Source organism: Chiloscyllium punctatum, chromosome 21 (assembly GCF_047496795.1).
Source record: "Chiloscyllium punctatum isolate Juve2018m chromosome 21, sChiPun1.3, whole genome shotgun sequence".
Taxonomy (NCBI): Eukaryota; Metazoa; Chordata; class Chondrichthyes; order Orectolobiformes; family Hemiscylliidae; genus Chiloscyllium; species Chiloscyllium punctatum.
Window position 1 is genome coordinate 64,225,936 of NC_092759.1, and position 17,804 is coordinate 64,243,739.

The window sequence follows — 17,804 nt, forward strand, 5'->3', positions numbered from 1 at the left end:
CCCAGCATGTAGGACTGTGTACCCCAACCCCAGTGCATTGATCTGTAACCCTGGAGCAGTTAAACTCCCAGCATGTAGGACTGTGTAACCACCCCAGTACATTGATCTGTAACCCAGGAGCAGTTACCCTCCCAGCATGTAGGACTGTGTACCCCACCCCAGTGCATTGATCTGTAACCCAGGAGCAGTTACCCCCCCAGCATGTAGGACAGTGTACCCCATCCCAGTGCATTGATCTGTAACCCAGGAGCAGTTACCCTCCCAGCATGTAGGTCTGTGTACACCCCAGTGCATTGATCTGTAACCCAGGAGCAGTTACCCCCCCAGCATGTAGGACTGTGTACCCCACCCCAGTACATTGATCTGTAACCCAGGAGCAGTTACCTCCCAGCAGTTAGGACTGTGTACCCCACCCAAGTGCATTGATCTGTAACCCAGGAGCAGTTACCTCCCAGCATTTAGGACTGTGTACCCCACCCCAGTGCATTGATCTGGAACCAAGAAGCAGATACCCCCCCCCCCAGCATATAGGACTGTGTACCCCACCCCAGTACATTGATCTGTAACCCAGGAGCAGTTACCCTCCCAGCATGTTGGACTGTCTACCCCACCCCAGTGCATTGATCTGTAACCCAGGAGCAGTAACCCTCCCCGCATGTCGGACTGCGTACCCCACCCCAGTGCATTGATCGGTAACCCAGGAGCAGTTACCCTCCCAGCATGTAGGACTGTGTACCCCAACCCCAGTGCATTGATCTGTAACCCTGGAGCAGTTAAACTCCCAGCATGTAGGACTGTGTAACCACCCCAGTACATTGATCTGTAACCCAGGAGCAGTTACCCTCCCAGCATGTAGGACTGTGTACCCCACCCCAGTGCATTGATCTGTAACCCAGGAGCAGTTACCCCCCCAGCATGTAGGACAGTGTACCCCATCCCAGTGCATTGATCTGTAACCCAGGAGCAGTTACCCTCCCAGCATGTAGGTCTGTGTACACCCCAGTGCATTGATCTGTAACCCAGGAGCAGTTACCCCCCCAGCATGTAGGACTGTGTACCCCACCCCAGTACATTGATCTGTAACCCAGGAGCAGTTACCTCCCAGCAGTTAGGACTGTGTACCCCACCCAAGTGCATTGATCTGTAACCCAGGAGCAGTTACCTCCCAGCATTTAGGACTGTGTACCCCACCCCAGTGCATTGATCTGTAACCAAGAAGCAGATACCCCCCCCCCCAGCATATAGGACTGTGTACCCCACCCCAGTGCATTGATCTGTAACCCAGGAGCAGTTACCCTCCCAGCATGTAGGACTATGTACCCCACCCCAGTGCATTGATCTGTAACCCAGGAGCAGTAACCCTCCCAGTATGTAGGACTGTGTACACCACCCCAGTACATTGTTATGTCACCCAGGAGCAGTAACCCTCCCAGCATGTAGGACTGTGTACCCCAACCCAGTGCATTGATCTGTAACCCAGGAGCAGTTACCCTCCCAGCCTTTGGGACTGTGTACACCACCCCAGTACATTGATCAGTAACCCAGGATCAGTTACCCTCCCAGCATTTTGGACTGTGTACACCACCGCAGTGCATTGATCTGTAACCCAGGAGCAGTTACCCTCCCAGCATGTAGGACTGTGTACACCACCCCAGTACATTGATCTTTAACCCAGGATCAGTTACAATCCCAGCAGGTAGGACAGTGTACCCCACCCCAGTACATTGATCTGTAACCCAGGAGCAGTTGCCCCTCCCACCATGTAGGACTGTGTACCCCAACCCAGTACATTGATCTGTAACCTAGGAGCAGTTACCCCTCCCACCATGTAGGACTGTGTACCCCACCCCAGTGCATTGATCTGTAACCCAGGAGCAGTTACCCACCCAGCATGTAGGACTGTGCACCCCCCCCCCCAGTGCATTGATCTGTAACCCAGGAGCAGTTACCCTCCCAGCATGTAGGACTGTGTACCCCACCCCAGTGCATTGATCTGTAACCCAGGAGCAGTTACCCCCCCAGCATGTAGGACTGTGTACCCCACCCCAGTACATTGATCTGTAACCCAGGAGCAGTTATCCTCCCAGGATGTAGGACTGTGTACCCCACCCCAGTGCATTGATCTGTAACCCAGGAGCAGTTAACGTCCCAGCATGTAGGACAGTGTACCCCAACCCCAGTGCATTGATCTGTAACCCAGGAGCAGTTACCCTCCCAGCATGTAGGACTGTGTACCCCACCCCTGTACATTAATCTGTAACCCAGGAGCAGTTACCCTCCCAGCATGTAGGACTGTGTACCCCACCCCAGGACATTGATCTGTAACCCAGGAGCAGTTTCACCCCCAGCATGTAGGACTGTGTACCCCACCCCAGTGCATTGATCTGTAACCCAGGAGCAGTTGCCCTCCCCGCATGTAGGACTGTGTTCCCCACCCCTGTACATTGATCTGTAACCCAGGAGCAGTTTCCCTCCCAGCATGTAGGACTGTGTACCCCACCCCAGTACATTGATCTGTAACCGAGGAGCAGTTACCCTCCCAGAATGTAGAGCTGTGTACACCACCCCAGTGCATTGATTTGTAACCAAGGAGCAGTTACCATCCCAGCATGTAAGACTGTGTACCCCACCCCAGTGCATTGATCTGTAACCAAGGAGCAGTTACCATCCCAGAATGTAGGACTGTGTACCCCACCCCAGTGCATTGATCTGTAACCCAGGAGCAGTTGTTATCCCAGCATGTAGGACTGTGTATCCCACCCCAGTGCATTGATCTGTAACCCAGGAGCAGTTACCATCCCAGAATGCAGGACTGTGTACCCCACCCCAGTACACTGATCTGTAACCCAGGAGCAGTTGTTATCCCAGCATGTAGGACTGTGTACCCCACCCCAGTGCATTGATCTGTAACCCAGGAGCAGTTACCATCCCAGCATGTAGGACTGTGTACCCCACCCCAGTGCATTGATCTGTAACCCAGGAGCAGTTGTTATCCCAGCATGTGGGACTGTGTACACCACCCCAGTGCATTGATCTGTAACCAAGGAGCAGTTACCATCCCAGAATGTAGGACTGTGTACACCACCCCAGTGCATTGATCTGTAACCCAGGAGCAGTTACCCTCCCAGGATGTAGGACTGTGCACACCACCCCAGTGCATTGATCTGTAACCCAGGAGCAGTTACCCCCCCCAGCATGTAGGATAGTGTACCCCACCCCAGTGCATTGAACTGTAACCCAGGAGCAGTTACCCTCCCAGCATGTAGGACTGTGTACACCAACCCAGTACATTGATCTGTAACCCAGGAGCAGTAACCCTCCCAAGCATGTAGGACTGTGTACCCCACCCCTGTGCATTGATCTGTAACCCAGGAGCATTTACCCTCCCAGCATTTAGGACTGTGTACACCACCCCAGTGCATTGATCTGTAACCCAGGAGCAGTAACCCTCCCAGCATGCAGGACTGTGTACCCCACCCCAGTGTAATGATCTGTAAGCAAGAAGCAGTTACCCCCCCAGCAGACAGGACTGTGTACCCCACCCCAGTGCATTGATATGTAAACGAGGAGCAGTTACCCTCCCAGCATGTCGGACTGTGTACCCCACCCCAGTGCATTGATCTGTAACCCAGGAGCAGTTACCCTCCCAGCATGTAGGACTGTGTACCCCACCCCAGCACATTGATCTGTAACCCAGGAGCAGTTACCCTCCCAGCATGTAGGACTGTGTACCCCACCCCAGTACATTGATCTGTAACCCAGGAGCAGTTACCCTTCCCAGCATGTAGGACTGTGTACACCACCCCAGTTCATTGATCTGTCACCCAGGAGCAGTTACCCCCCCAGCATGTTGGACTGTGTACCCCAACCCAGTGCATTGATCTGTAATCCAGGAGCAGTAACCCTCCCAGCATGTAGGACTGTGTACCCCACCCCAGTACATTGATGTGTAACCCAGGAGCAGTAACCCTCCCAGCATGTAGGACCGTGAACCCCACCCCAGTGCATTGATCTGTAACCCAGGAGCAGTTACCCCCCCAGCATGTAGGACTGTGTACCCCACCCCAGTACATTGATCTGTAACCCAGGAGCATTTACCCTCCCAGCATGTCGGACTGTGTACCCAACCCCAGTGCATTGATCTGTAACCCAGGAGCAGTAACCATCCCAGCATGTAGGACTGTGTACCCCACCCCAGTACATTGATCTGTAACCCAGGAGCAGTTACCCCCCCAGCATATTGGACTGTGTACCCCACCCCAGTGCATTGATCTGTAACCCAGGAGCAGTTACCCCCCCAGCATGTAGGACTGTGTACCCCACCCCAGTGCATTGATCTGTAACCCAGGAGCAGTTACCCTTCCCAGCATGTAGGACTGTGTACCCCACCCCAGTGTGATGATCTGTAACCAAGAAGCAGTTACCCCCCCAACATACAGGACTGTGTACCCCACCCCAGTGCATTGATCTGTAACCCAGGAGCAGTTACCCTCCCAGCATGTAGGACGGTGTCCCCCACCCCAGTGCATTGATCTGTAACCCAGGAGCATTTACCCTCCCAGCATGTAGGACTGTATACCCCACCCCAGTACATTGATCTGTAAACCAGGAGCAGTTACCCTCCCAGTATGTAGGACTGTGTAACCCACCCCAGTACATTGATCTATATCCCAGGAGCAGTAACCCTCCCAGCATGTCGGACTGTGTACACGACCCCAGTACATTGATCTGTAACCCAGGAGCAGTTACCCTCCCAGTATGTAGGACTGTGTACACCACCCCAGTACATTGATATGTCACCCAGGAGCAGTAACCCTCCCGGCATGTAGGACTGTGTACCCCAACCCAATGCATTGATCAGTGACCCAGGAGCAGTTACCCTCCCAGCATGTAGGACTGTGTTCCCCACCCCTGTACATTGATCTGTAACACAGGAGCAGTTACCCTCCCAGAATGCAGAGCTGTGTACCCCACCCCAGTGCATTGATCTGGAAACCAGGACCAGCTACCCTCCCAGCATGTAGGACTGTGTACCCCACCCCAGTACATTGATCTGCAAACCAGGAGCAGTTACCCCCTCAGCATGTAGGACTGTGTTCCCCACCCCGTACATTGATCTGTAACCCAGGAGCAGTTACCCTCAGAGCATGTAGGACTGTGTACCCCACCCCAGTACATTGAACTGTAACCGAGGAGCAGTTATCCTCCCAGAATGTAGGACTCTGTACCCCACCCCAGTGCATTGATCTGTAACCAAGGAGCAGTTACCATTCCAGCATGTAAGACTGTGTACCCCACCCCAGTGCATTGATCTGTCACCAAGGAGCAGTTACCATCCCAGAATGTAGGACTGTGTACCCCACCCCTGTGCATTGATCTGTAAACCAGGAGCAGTTGTTATCCCAGCATGTAGGACTGTGTACCCCACCCCAGTGCATTGATCTGTAACCCAGGAGCAGTTACCATCCCAGAATGTCGGACTGTGTACCCTACCCCAGTACATTGATCTGTAACCCAGGAGCAGTTGTTATCCCAGCATGTAGGACTGTGTACCCCACCCCAGTGCATTGATCTGTAACCCAGGAGCAGTTACCATCCCAGAATGTAGGACTGTGTACCCCACCCCAGTACATTGATCTGTAACCCAGGAGCAGTTGTTATCCCAGCATGTGGGACTGTGTACACCACCCCAGTGCATTGATCTGTAACCAAGGAGCAGTTACCATCCCAGAATGTAGGACTGTGTACCCCACCCCAGTGCATTGATCTGTAACCCAGGCGCAGTTACCCTCCCAGGATGTAGGACTGTGCACCCCACCCCAGTGCATTGATCTGTAACCCAGGAGCAGTTACCCTCCCAAGCATGTAGGACTGTGTACCCCACCCCTGTGCATTGATCTGTAACCCAGGAGCAGTTACCCTCCCAGCATGTAGGACTGTGTACACCAAACCAGTACATTGATCTGTAACCCAGGAGCAGTAACCCTCCCAAGCATGTAGGACTGTGTACCCCACCCCTGTGCATTGATCTGTAACCCAGGAGCAGTTACCCTCCCAAGCATGTAGGACTGTGTACCCCACCCCTGTGCATTGATCTGTAACCCAGGAGCAGTTACCCTCCCAGCATGTAGGACTGTGTACCCCGCCCCTGTGCATTGATCTGTAACCCAGGAGCAGTTACCTCCCACCATGTTGGACTGTGTACCCCACCCCAGTACATTGATCTGTAACCCAGGATCAGTAACCCTCCCAGCATTTAGGACTGTGTACACCACCCCAGTGCATTGATCTGTAACCCAGGAGCAGTAACCCCCCCCAGCATGTAGGACTGTGTACCCCACCCCAGTGTAATGATCTGTAACCAAGAAGCAGTTACCCCCCCAGCAGACAGGTCTGTGTACCCCACCCCAGTACATTGATCTGTAAACCAGGAGCAGTTACCCTCCCAGCATGTTGGACTGTGTACCTCAACCCAGTGCATTGATCTGTAACCCAGGAGCAGTTACCCTCCCAGCATGTAGGACTGTGTACTGCACCCCAGCACATTGATCTGTAACCAGGAGCAGTTCGCCTCCCAGCATGTAGGACTGTGTACCCCACCCCAGTACATTGATCTGTAACCCAGGAGCAGTTACCCTCCCAGCATGTAGGACTGTGTACACCACCCCAGTACATTGATCTGTCACCCAGGAGCAGTAACCCTCACAGCATGTTGGACTGTGTACCCCAAGCCAGTGCATTGATCTGTAACCCAGGAGCAGTCACCCTCCCAGCATGTAGGACTGTGTACCCCACCCCAGTACATTAATCTGTAACACAGGAGCAGTTACCCTCCCAGCATGTAGGACTGTGTACCCCACCCCAGTACATCGATCTGTACCCAAGATCAGTTACCCTCCCAGCATTTTGGACTGTGTACACCACCGCAGTGCATTGATCTGTAACGCAGGAGCAGTTACCCTCCTAGCATGTCGGACTGTGTACACCACCCAGTACATTGATCTTTAACCAAGGATCAGTTACAATCCCAGCAGGTAGGACAGTGTACCCCACCCCAGTGCATTCATCTGGAACCCAGGAGCATTTACCCTCCCAGCATGTAGGACTGTGTACCCCACCCCAGTGCATTGATCTGGAACCCAGGAGCAGTTACCATCCCAGAATGTAGGACTGTGTACCCCACCCCAGTACATTGATCTGTAACCCAGGAGCAGTTGTTATCCCAGCATGTAGGACAGTGTACCCCACCCCAGTGTAATGATCTGAAACCAAGGAGCAGTTGCCCTCTCAGCATGAGGACTGTGTACCCCAACCCAGTGCATTGATCTGTAACACAGGAGCAGTTACCCTCCCAGCATGTAGGACTGTGTCCCCCACGCCAGTACATTGATCTGCAAACCAGGAGCAGTTACACCCCAGCATGTAGGACTTTGTACCCCACCCCAGTACATTGATCTGTAACCCAGGAGCAGTTACCCCCCCCAGCATGTAGGACTGTGTACCCCATCCCAGTACATTGATCTGTAAACCAGGAGCAGTTACCCTCCCAGCATGTAGGACTGTGTACCCCACCCCTGTGCATTGATCTGTAACCCAGGAGCAGTAACCCTCCCAGCATGTAGGACTGTGTACCCCACCCCAGTGTAATGATCTGTAACCCAGGAGCAGTTACCCTCCCGCCATGTAGGACTGTGTACCCCAAGCCAGTGCATTGATCTGTAACCCAGGAGCAGTAACCCTCCCAGCATGTAGGATTGTGTACCCCACCCCAGTACATTGATCTGTAACCCAGGAGCAGTAACCCTCCCAGCATGTAGGACTGTGTACCCCACCCCAGTACATTAATCTGTAACCCAGGAGCAGTTACCCCCCCAGCATGTAGGACTGTGTACCCCACGCCAGTACATTGATCTGTAACCCAGGATCAGTTATCCCCCCAGCATGTAGGACTGTGTACACCACCCCAGTACATTGATCTGTAACCCAGGAGCAGTTACCCCCCCAGCATGTAGGACTGTGTACCCCACCCCAGTACATTGATCTGCAAACCAGGAGCAGTTACCCCCCGAGCATTTAGGACTGTGTACACCACCCCAGTACATTGATCTGTAACCAAGGATCAGTTACCCTCCCAGCATGTAGGACTGTGTACCCCACCCCAGTACATTGATCTGTAACCCAGGAGCAGTTACCCTCCCAGCATGTAGGACTGTGTACCCCACCCCAACACATTGATCTGTAACCCAGGAGCAGTTACCCTCCCAGCATGTAGGACTGTGTACCCCACCCCAGTACATTGATCTGTAACCCAGGAGCAGTTACCCTTCCCAGCATGTAGGACTGTGCACACCACCCCAGTACATTGATCTGTCACCCAGGAGCAGTAACCCTCCCAGCATGTTGGACTGTGTACCCCAACCCAGTGCATTGATCTGTAACCCAGGAGCTGTAACCCTCCCAGCATGTAGGACTGTGTACCCCACCCCAGTACATTAATCTGTAACACAGGAGCAGTTACCTTCCCAGCATATCGGACCGTGTACCCCACCCCAGTACATTGATCTGTAACCCAGGAGCAGTTACCATCCCAGCATGTAGGACTGTGTACCCCACCCCGGTACATTGATCAGTAACCCACGATCAGTTACCCTCCCAGCATTTTGGACTGTGTACACCACCGCAGTGCATTGATCTGTAACCCAGGAGCAGTTACCCTCCCAGCATGTCGGACTGTGTACACCACCCAGTACATTCATCTTGAATCCAGGATCAGTTACAATCCCAGCAGGTAGGACAGTATACCCCACCCCAGTGCATTGATCTGTAACCCAGGAGCAGTACCCCTCCCAGCATGAAGGACTGTGTACCCCACCCCAGGACATTGATCTGTAACCCAGGAGCAGTTGTTATCCCAGCATGTAGGACTGTGTACCCCACCCCTGTGTAATGATCTGTAACCCAGGAGCAGTTGCCCTCTCAGCATGGAGGACTGTGTACCCCAACCCAGTGCATTGATCTGTAACCCAGGAGCAGTTACCCTCCCAGCATGTAGGACTGTGTACCCCACCCCAGTGCATTGATCTGTGACCCAGGAGCAGTTAACCTCCCAGCATGTAGGACTGTGTACCCCACCCCAGTACATTGATCTGTAACCCAGGTGCAGTTACCCCCCCCAGCATGTAGGACGGTGTACCCCACCCCAGTGCATTGATCTGTAACCCAGGAGCAGTTGCCCTCCCAGCATGTAGGACTGTGTACCCCACCCCTGTGCATTGATCTGTAACCCAGGAGCAGTTACCCTCCCAGCATGTTGGACTGTGTACACCACCCCAGTGCATTGATCTGTAACCCAGGAGCAGTTACCCTCCCAGCATGTAGGACTGTGTATCCCACCCCTGTGCATTGATCTGTAACCCAGGAGCAGTAACCCTCCCAGCATGTAGGACTGTGTACCCTACCCCAGTCTAATGATCTGTAACCCAGGAGCAGTTACCCTCCCACCATGTAGGACTGTGTACCCCACCCCAGTACATTGATCTGTAACCCAGGATCAGTAACCCTCCCAGCATTTAGGACTGTGTACACCACCCCAGTGCATTGATCTGTAACCCAGGAGCAGTAACCCTCCCAGCATGTAGGACTGTGTACCCCACCCCAGTGTAATGATCTGTAAACCAGGAGCAGTTACAATCCCAGCATGTAGGACTGTGTACCCCACCCAAGTGCATTGATCTGTAACCCAGGAGCAGTTACCCTCTCAGAAAGTAGAGCTGTGTACCCCACCCCAGTGCATTGATCTGTAACCCAGGAGCAGTTACCCCCCCAGCATGTAGGACTGTGTACCCCACCCCAGTGCATTGATCTGTAACCCAGGAGCAGTTACCCTCCCAGCATGTTGGACTGTGTACCCCACCCCAGTGCATTGATCTGTAACCCTGGAGAAGTTACCCTCCCAGCATGTAGGACTGTGTACCCCACCCCAGTACATTGATCTGTAACCCAGGAGCAGTTACCCTCCCAGCATGTAGGACTGTGTACCCCACCCCAGTGCATTGATCTGTAACCCAGGAGCAGTAACCCACCCAGCATGTAGGACTGTGTACCCCACCCCAGTGTAATGATCTGTAAACCAGGAGCAGTTACCATCCCAGAATGTAGGACTGTGTACCCCACCCCAGTACATTGATCTGTAACCCAGGAGCAGTTGTTATCCCAGCATGTAGGACTGTGTACCCCACCCCAGTGCATTGATCTGTAACCCAGGAGCAGTTACCATCCCAGAATGTAGGACTGTGTACCCCACCCCAGTACATTGATCTGTAACCCAGGAGCAGTTGTTATCCCAGCATGTGGGACTGTGTACACCACCCCAGTGCATTGTTCTGTAACCAAGGAGCAGTTACCATCCCAGAATGTAGGACTGTGTACCCCACCCCAGTGCATTGATCTGTAACCCAGGAGCAGTTACCCTCCCAGCATGTAGGACTGTGCACCCCACCCCAGTGCATTGATCTGTAACCCAGGAGCAGTTACCCTCCCAAGCATGTAGGACTGTGTACCCCATCCCTGTGCATTGATCTGTAACCCAGGAGCAGTTACCCTCCCAGCATGTAGGACTGTGTACACCAACCCAGTACATTGATCTGTAACCCAGGAGCAGTAACCCTCCCAAGCATGTAGGACTGTGTACTCCACCCCTGTGCATTGATCTGTAACCCAGGAGCAGTAACCCTCCCAGCATGTAGGACTGTGTACCCCACCCCAGTGTAATGATCTGTAACCCAGGAGCAGTTACCCTCACGCCATGTAGGACTGTGTACCCCAAGCCAGTGCATTGATCTGTAACCCAGGAGCAGTAACCCTCCCAGCATGTAGGATTGTGTACCCCACCCCAGTACATTGATCTGTAACCCAGGAGCAGTAACCCTCCCAGCATGTAGGACTGTGTACCCCACCCCAGTACATTAATCTGTAACCCAGGAGCAGTTACCCTCCCAGCATGTTGGACTGTGTACCCCACCCCAGTGCATTGATCTGTAACCCTGGAGAAGTTACCCTCCCAGCATGTAGGACTGTGTACCCCACCCCAGTACATTGATCTGTAACCCAGGAGCAGTTACCCTCCCAGCATGTAGGACTGTGTACCCCACCCCAGTGCATTGATCTGTAACCCAGGAGCAGTAACCCACCCAGCATGTAGGACTGTGTACCCCACCCCAGTGTAATGATCTGTAAACCAGGAGCAGTTACCATCCCAGAATGTAGGACTGTGTACCCCACCCCAGTACATTGATCTGTAACCCAGGAGCAGTTGTTATCCCAGCATGTAGGACTGTGTACCCCACCCCAGTGCATTGATCTGTAACCCAGGAGCAGTTACCATCCCAGAATGTAGGACTGTGTACCCCACCCCAGTACATTGATCTGTAACCCAGGAGCAGTTGTTATCCCAGCATGTGGGACTGTGTACACCACCCCAGTGCATTGTTCTGTAACCAAAGAGCAGTTACCATCCCAGAATGTAGGACTGTGTACCCCACCCCAGTGCATTGATCTGTAACCCAGGAGCAGTTACCCTCCCAGGATGTAGGACTGTGCACCCCACCCCAGTGCATTGATCTGTAACCCAGGAGCAGTTACCCTCCCAAGCATGTAGGACTGTGTACCCCACCCCTGTGCATTGATCTGTAACCCAGGAGCAGTTACCCTCCCAGCATGTAGGACTGTGTACCCCACCCCTGTGCATTGATCTGTAACCCAGGAGCAGTTACCCTCCCAGCATGTAGGACTGTGTACACCAACCCAGTACATTGATCTGTAACCCAGGAGCAGTAACCCTCCCAAGCATGTAGGACTGTGTACTCCACCCCTGTGCATTGATCTGTAACCCAGGAGCAGTAACCCTCCCAGCATGTAGGACTGTGTACCCCATCCCAGTGTAATGATCTGAAACCAAGGAGCAGTTGCCCTCTCAGCATGAGGACTGTGTACCCCAACCCAGTGCATTGATCTGTAACACAGGAGCAGTTACCCTCCCAGCATGTAGGACTGTGTCCCCCACGCCAGTACATTGATCTGCAAACCAGGAGCAGTTACACCCCAGCATGTAGGACTTTGTACCCCACCCCAGTACATTGATCTGTAACCCAGGAGCAGTTACCCTCCCAGCATGTAGGACTGTGTACCCCACCCCTGTGCATTGATCTGTAACCCAGGAGCAGTAACCCTCCCAGCATGTAGGACTGTGTACCCCACCCCAGTGTAATGATCTGTAACCCAGGAGCAGTTACCCTCCCGCCATGTAGGACTGTGTACCCCAAGCCAGTGCATTGATCTGTAACCCAGGAGCAGTAACCCTCCCAGCATGTAGGATTGTGTACCCCACCCCAGTACATTGATCTGTAACCCAGGAGCAGTAACCCTCCCAGCATGTAGGACTGTGTACCCCACCCCAGTACATTAATCTGTAACCCAGGAGCAGTTACCCCCCCAGCATGTAGGACTGTGTACCCCACGCCAGTACATTGATCTGTAACCCAGGATCAGTTATCCCCCCAGCATGTAGGACTGTGTACACCACCCCAGTACATTGATCTGTAACCCAGGAGCAGTTACCCCCCCAGCATGTAGGACTGTGTACCCCACCCCAGTACATTGATCTGCAAACCAGGAGCAGTTACCCCCCGAGCATTTAGGACTGTGTACACCACCCCAGTACATTGATCTGTAACCAAGGATCAGTTACCCTCCCAGCATGTAGGACTGTGTACCCCACCCCAGTACATTGATCTGTAACCCAGGAGCAGTTACCCTCCCAGCATGTAGGACTGTGTACCCCACCCCAACACATTGATCTGTAACCCAGGAGCAGTTACCCTCCCAGCATGTAGGACTGTGTACCCCACCCCAGTACATTGATCTGTAACCCAGGAGCAGTTACCCTTCCCAGCATGTAGGACTGTGCACACCACCCCAGTACATTGATCTGTCACCCAGGAGCAGTAACCCTCCCAGCATGTTGGACTGTGTACCCCAACCCAGTGCATTGATCTGTAACCCAGGAGCTGTAACCCTCCCAGCATGTAGGACTGTGTACCCCACCCCAGTACATTAATCTGTAACACAGGAGCAGTTACCTTCCCAGCATATCGGACCGTGTACCCCACCCCAGTACATTGATCTGTAACCCAGGAGCAGTTACCATCCCAGCATGTAGGACTGTGTACCCCACCCCGGTACATTGATCAGTAACCCACGATCAGTTACCCTCCCAGCATTTTGGACTGTGTACACCACCGCAGTGCATTGATCTGTAACCCAGGAGCAGTTACCCTCCCAGCATGTCGGACTGTGTACACCACCCAGTACATTCATCTTGAATCCAGGATCAGTTACAATCCCAGCAGGTAGGACAGTATACCCCACCCCAGTGCATTGATCTGTAACCCAGGAGCAGTACCCCTCCCAGCATGAAGGACTGTGTACCCCACCCCAGGACATTGATCTGTAACCCAGGAGCAGTTGTTATCCCAGCATGTAGGACTGTGTACCCCACCCCTGTGTAATGATCTGTAACCCAGGAGCAGTTGCCCTCTCAGCATGGAGGACTGTGTACCCCAACCCAGTGCATTGATCTGTAACCCAGGAGCAGTTACCCTCCCAGCATGTAGGACTGTGTACCCCACCCCAGTGCATTGATCTGTGACCCAGGAGCAGTTAACCTCCCAGCATGTAGGACTGTGTACCCCACCCCAGTACATTGATCTGTAACCCAGGTGCAGTTACCCCCCCCAGCATGTAGGACGGTGTACCCCACCCCAGTGCATTGATCTGTAACCCAGGAGCAGTTGCCCTCCCAGCATGTAGGACTGTGTACCCCACCCCTGTGCATTGATCTGTAACCCAGGAGCAGTTACCCTCCCAGCATGTTGGACTGTGTACACCACCCCAGTGCATTGATCTGTAACCCAGGAGCAGTTACCCTCCCAGCATGTAGGACTGTGTATCCCACCCCTGTGCATTGATCTGTAACCCAGGAGCAGTAACCCTCCCAGCATGTAGGACTGTGTACCCTACCCCAGTCTAATGATCTGTAACCCAGGAGCAGTTACCCTCCCACCATGTAGGACTGTGTACCCCACCCCAGTACATTGATCTGTAACCCAGGATCAGTAACCCTCCCAGCATTTAGGACTGTGTACACCACCCCAGTGCATTGATCTGTAACCCAGGAGCAGTAACCCTCCCAGCATGTAGGACTGTGTACCCGACCCCAGTGTAATGATCTGTAAACCAGGAGCAGTTACAATCCCAGCATGTAGGACTGTGTACCCCACCCAAGTGCATTGATCTGTAACCCAGGAGCAGTTACCCTCTCAGAAAGTAGAGCTGTGTACCCCACCCCAGTGCATTGATCTGTAACCCAGGAGCAGTTACCCCCCCAGCATGTAGGACTGTGTACCCCACCCCAGTGCATTGATCTGTAACCCAGGAGCAGTTACCCTCCCAGCATGTTGGACTGTGTACCCCACCCCAGTGCATTGATCTGTAACCCTGGAGAAGTTACCCTCCCAGCATGTAGGACTGTGTACCCCACCCCAGTACATTGATCTGTAACCCAGGAGCAGTTACCCTCCCAGCATGTAGGACTGTGTACCCCACCCCAGTGCATTGATCTGTAACCCAGGAGCAGTAACCCACCCAGCATGTAGGACTGTGTACCCCACCCCAGTGTAATGATCTGTAAACCAGGAGCAGTTACCATCCCAGAATGTAGGACTGTGTACCCCACCCCAGTACATTGATCTGTAACCCAGGAGCAGTTGTTATCCCAGCATGTAGGACTGTGTACCCCACCCCAGTGCATTGATCTGTAACCCAGGAGCAGTTACCATCCCAGAATGTAGGACTGTGTACCCCACCCCAGTACATTGATCTGTAACCCAGGAGCAGTTGTTATCCCAGCATGTGGGACTGTGTACACCACCCCAGTGCATTGTTCTGTAACCAAGGAGCAGTTACCATCCCAGAATGTAGGACTGTGTACCCCACCCCAGTGCATTGATCTGTAACCCAGGAGCAGTTACCCTCCCAGCATGTAGGACTGTGCACCCCACCCCAGTGCATTGATCTGTAACCCAGGAGCAGTTACCCTCCCAAGCATGTAGGACTGTGTACCCCATCCCTGTGCATTGATCTGTAACCCAGGAGCAGTTACCCTCCCAGCATGTAGGACTGTGTACACCAACCCAGTACATTGATCTGTAACCCAGGAGCAGTAACCCTCCCAAGCATGTAGGACTGTGTACTCCACCCCTGTGCATTGATCTGTAACCCAGGAGCAGTAACCCTCCCAGCATGTAGGACTGTGTACCCCACCCCAGTGTAATGATCTGTAACCCAGGAGCAGTTACCCTCACGCCATGTAGGACTGTGTACCCCAAGCCAGTGCATTGATCTGTAACCCAGGAGCAGTAACCCTCCCAGCATGTAGGATTGTGTACCCCACCCCAGTACATTGATCTGTAACCCAGGAGCAGTAACCCTCCCAGCATGTAGGACTGTGTACCCCACCCCAGTACATTAATCTGTAACCCAGGAGCAGTTACCCTCCCAGCATGTTGGACTGTGTACCCCACCCCAGTGCATTGATCTGTAACCCTGGAGAAGTTACCCTCCCAGCATGTAGGACTGTGTACCCCACCCCAGTACATTGATCTGTAACCCAGGAGCAGTTACCCTCCCAGCATGTAGGACTGTGTACCCCACCCCAGTGCATTGATCTGTAACCCAGGAGCAGTAACCCACCCAGCATGTAGGACTGTGTACCCCACCCCAGTGTAATGATCTGTAAACCAGGAGCAGTTACCATCCCAGAATGTAGGACTGTGTACCCCACCCCAGTACATTGATCTGTAACCCAGGAGCAGTTGTTATCCCAGCATGTAGGACTGTGTACCCCACCCCAGTGCATTGATCTGTAACCCAGGAGCAGTTACCATCCCAGAATGTAGGACTGTGTACCCCACCCCAGTACATTGATCTGTAACCCAGGAGCAGTTGTTATCCCAGCATGTGGGACTGTGTACACCACCCCAGTGCATTGTTCTGTAACCAAAGAGCAGTTACCATCCCAGAATGTAGGACTGTGTACCCCACCCCAGTGCATTGATCTGTAACCCAGGAGCAGTTACCCTCCCAGGATGTAGGACTGTGCACCCCACCCCAGTGCATTGATCTGTAACCCAGGAGCAGTTACCCTCCCAAGCATGTAGGACTGTGTACCCCACCCCTGTGCATTGATCTGTAACCCAGGAGCAGTTACCCTCCCAGCATGTAGGACTGTGTACACCAACCCAGTACATTGATCTGTAACCCAGGAGCAGTAACCCTCCCAAGCATGTAGGACTGTGTACTCCACCCCTGTGCATTGATCTGTAACCCAGGAGCAGTAACCCTCCCAGCATGTAGGACTGTGTACCCCACCCCAGTGTAATGATCTGTAACCCAGGAGCAGTTACCCTCCCGCCATGTAGGACTGTGTACCCCAAGCCAGTGCATTGATCTGTAACCCAGGAGCAGTAACCCTCCCAGCATGTAGGATTGTGTACCCCACCCCAGTACATTGATCTGTAACCCAGGAGCAGTAACCCTCCCAGCATGTAGGACTGTGTACCCCACCCCAGTACATTAATCTGTAACCCAGGAGCAGTTACCCCCCCAGCATGTAGGACTGTGTACCCCACGCCAGTACATTGATCTGTAACCCAGGATCAGTTATCCCCCCAGCATGTAGGACTGTGTACACCACCCCAGTATATTGATCTGTAACCCAGGAGCAGTTACCCCCCCAGCATGTAGGACTGTGTACCCCACCCCAGTACATTGATCTGCAAACCAGGAGCAGTTACCCCCCGAGCATTTAGGACTGTGTACACCACCCCAGTACATTGATCTGTAACCAAGGATCAGTTACCCTCCCAGCATGTAGGACTGTGTACCCAACCCCAGTACATTGATCTGTAACCCAGGAGCAGTTACCCTCCCAGCATGTAGGACTGTGTACCCCACCCCAACACATTGATCTGTAACCCAGGAGCAGTTACCCTCCCAGCATGTAGGACTGTGTACCCCACCCCAGTACATTGATCTGTAACCCAGGAGCAGTTACCCTTCCCAGCATGTAGGACTGTGCACACCACCCCAGTACATTGATCTGTCACCCAGGAGCAGTAACCCTCCCAGCATGTTGGACTGTGTACCCCAACCCAGTGCATTGATCTGTAACCCAGGAGCTGTAACCCTCCCAGCATGTAGGACTGTGTACCCCACCCCAGTACATTAATCTGTAACACAGGAGCAGTTACCTTCCCAGCATATCGGACCGTGTACCCCACCCCAGTACATTGATCTGTAACCCAGGAGCAGTTACCATCCCAGCATGTAGGACTGTGTACCCCACCCCGGTACATTGATCAGTAACCCACGATCAGTTACCCTCCCAGCATTTTGGACTGTGTACACCACCGCAGTGCATTGATCTGTAACCCAGGAGCAGTTACCCTCCCAGCATGTCGGACTGTGTACACCACCCAGTACATTCATCTTGAACCCAGGATCAGTTACAATCCCAGCAGGTAGGACAGTATACCCCACCCCAGTGCATTGATCTGTAACCCAGGAGCAGTTCCCCTCCCAGCATGAAGGACTGTGTACCCCACCCCAGGACATTGATCTGTAACCCAGGAGCAGTTGTTATCCCAGCATGTAGGACTGTGTACCCCACCCCTGTGTAATGATCTGTA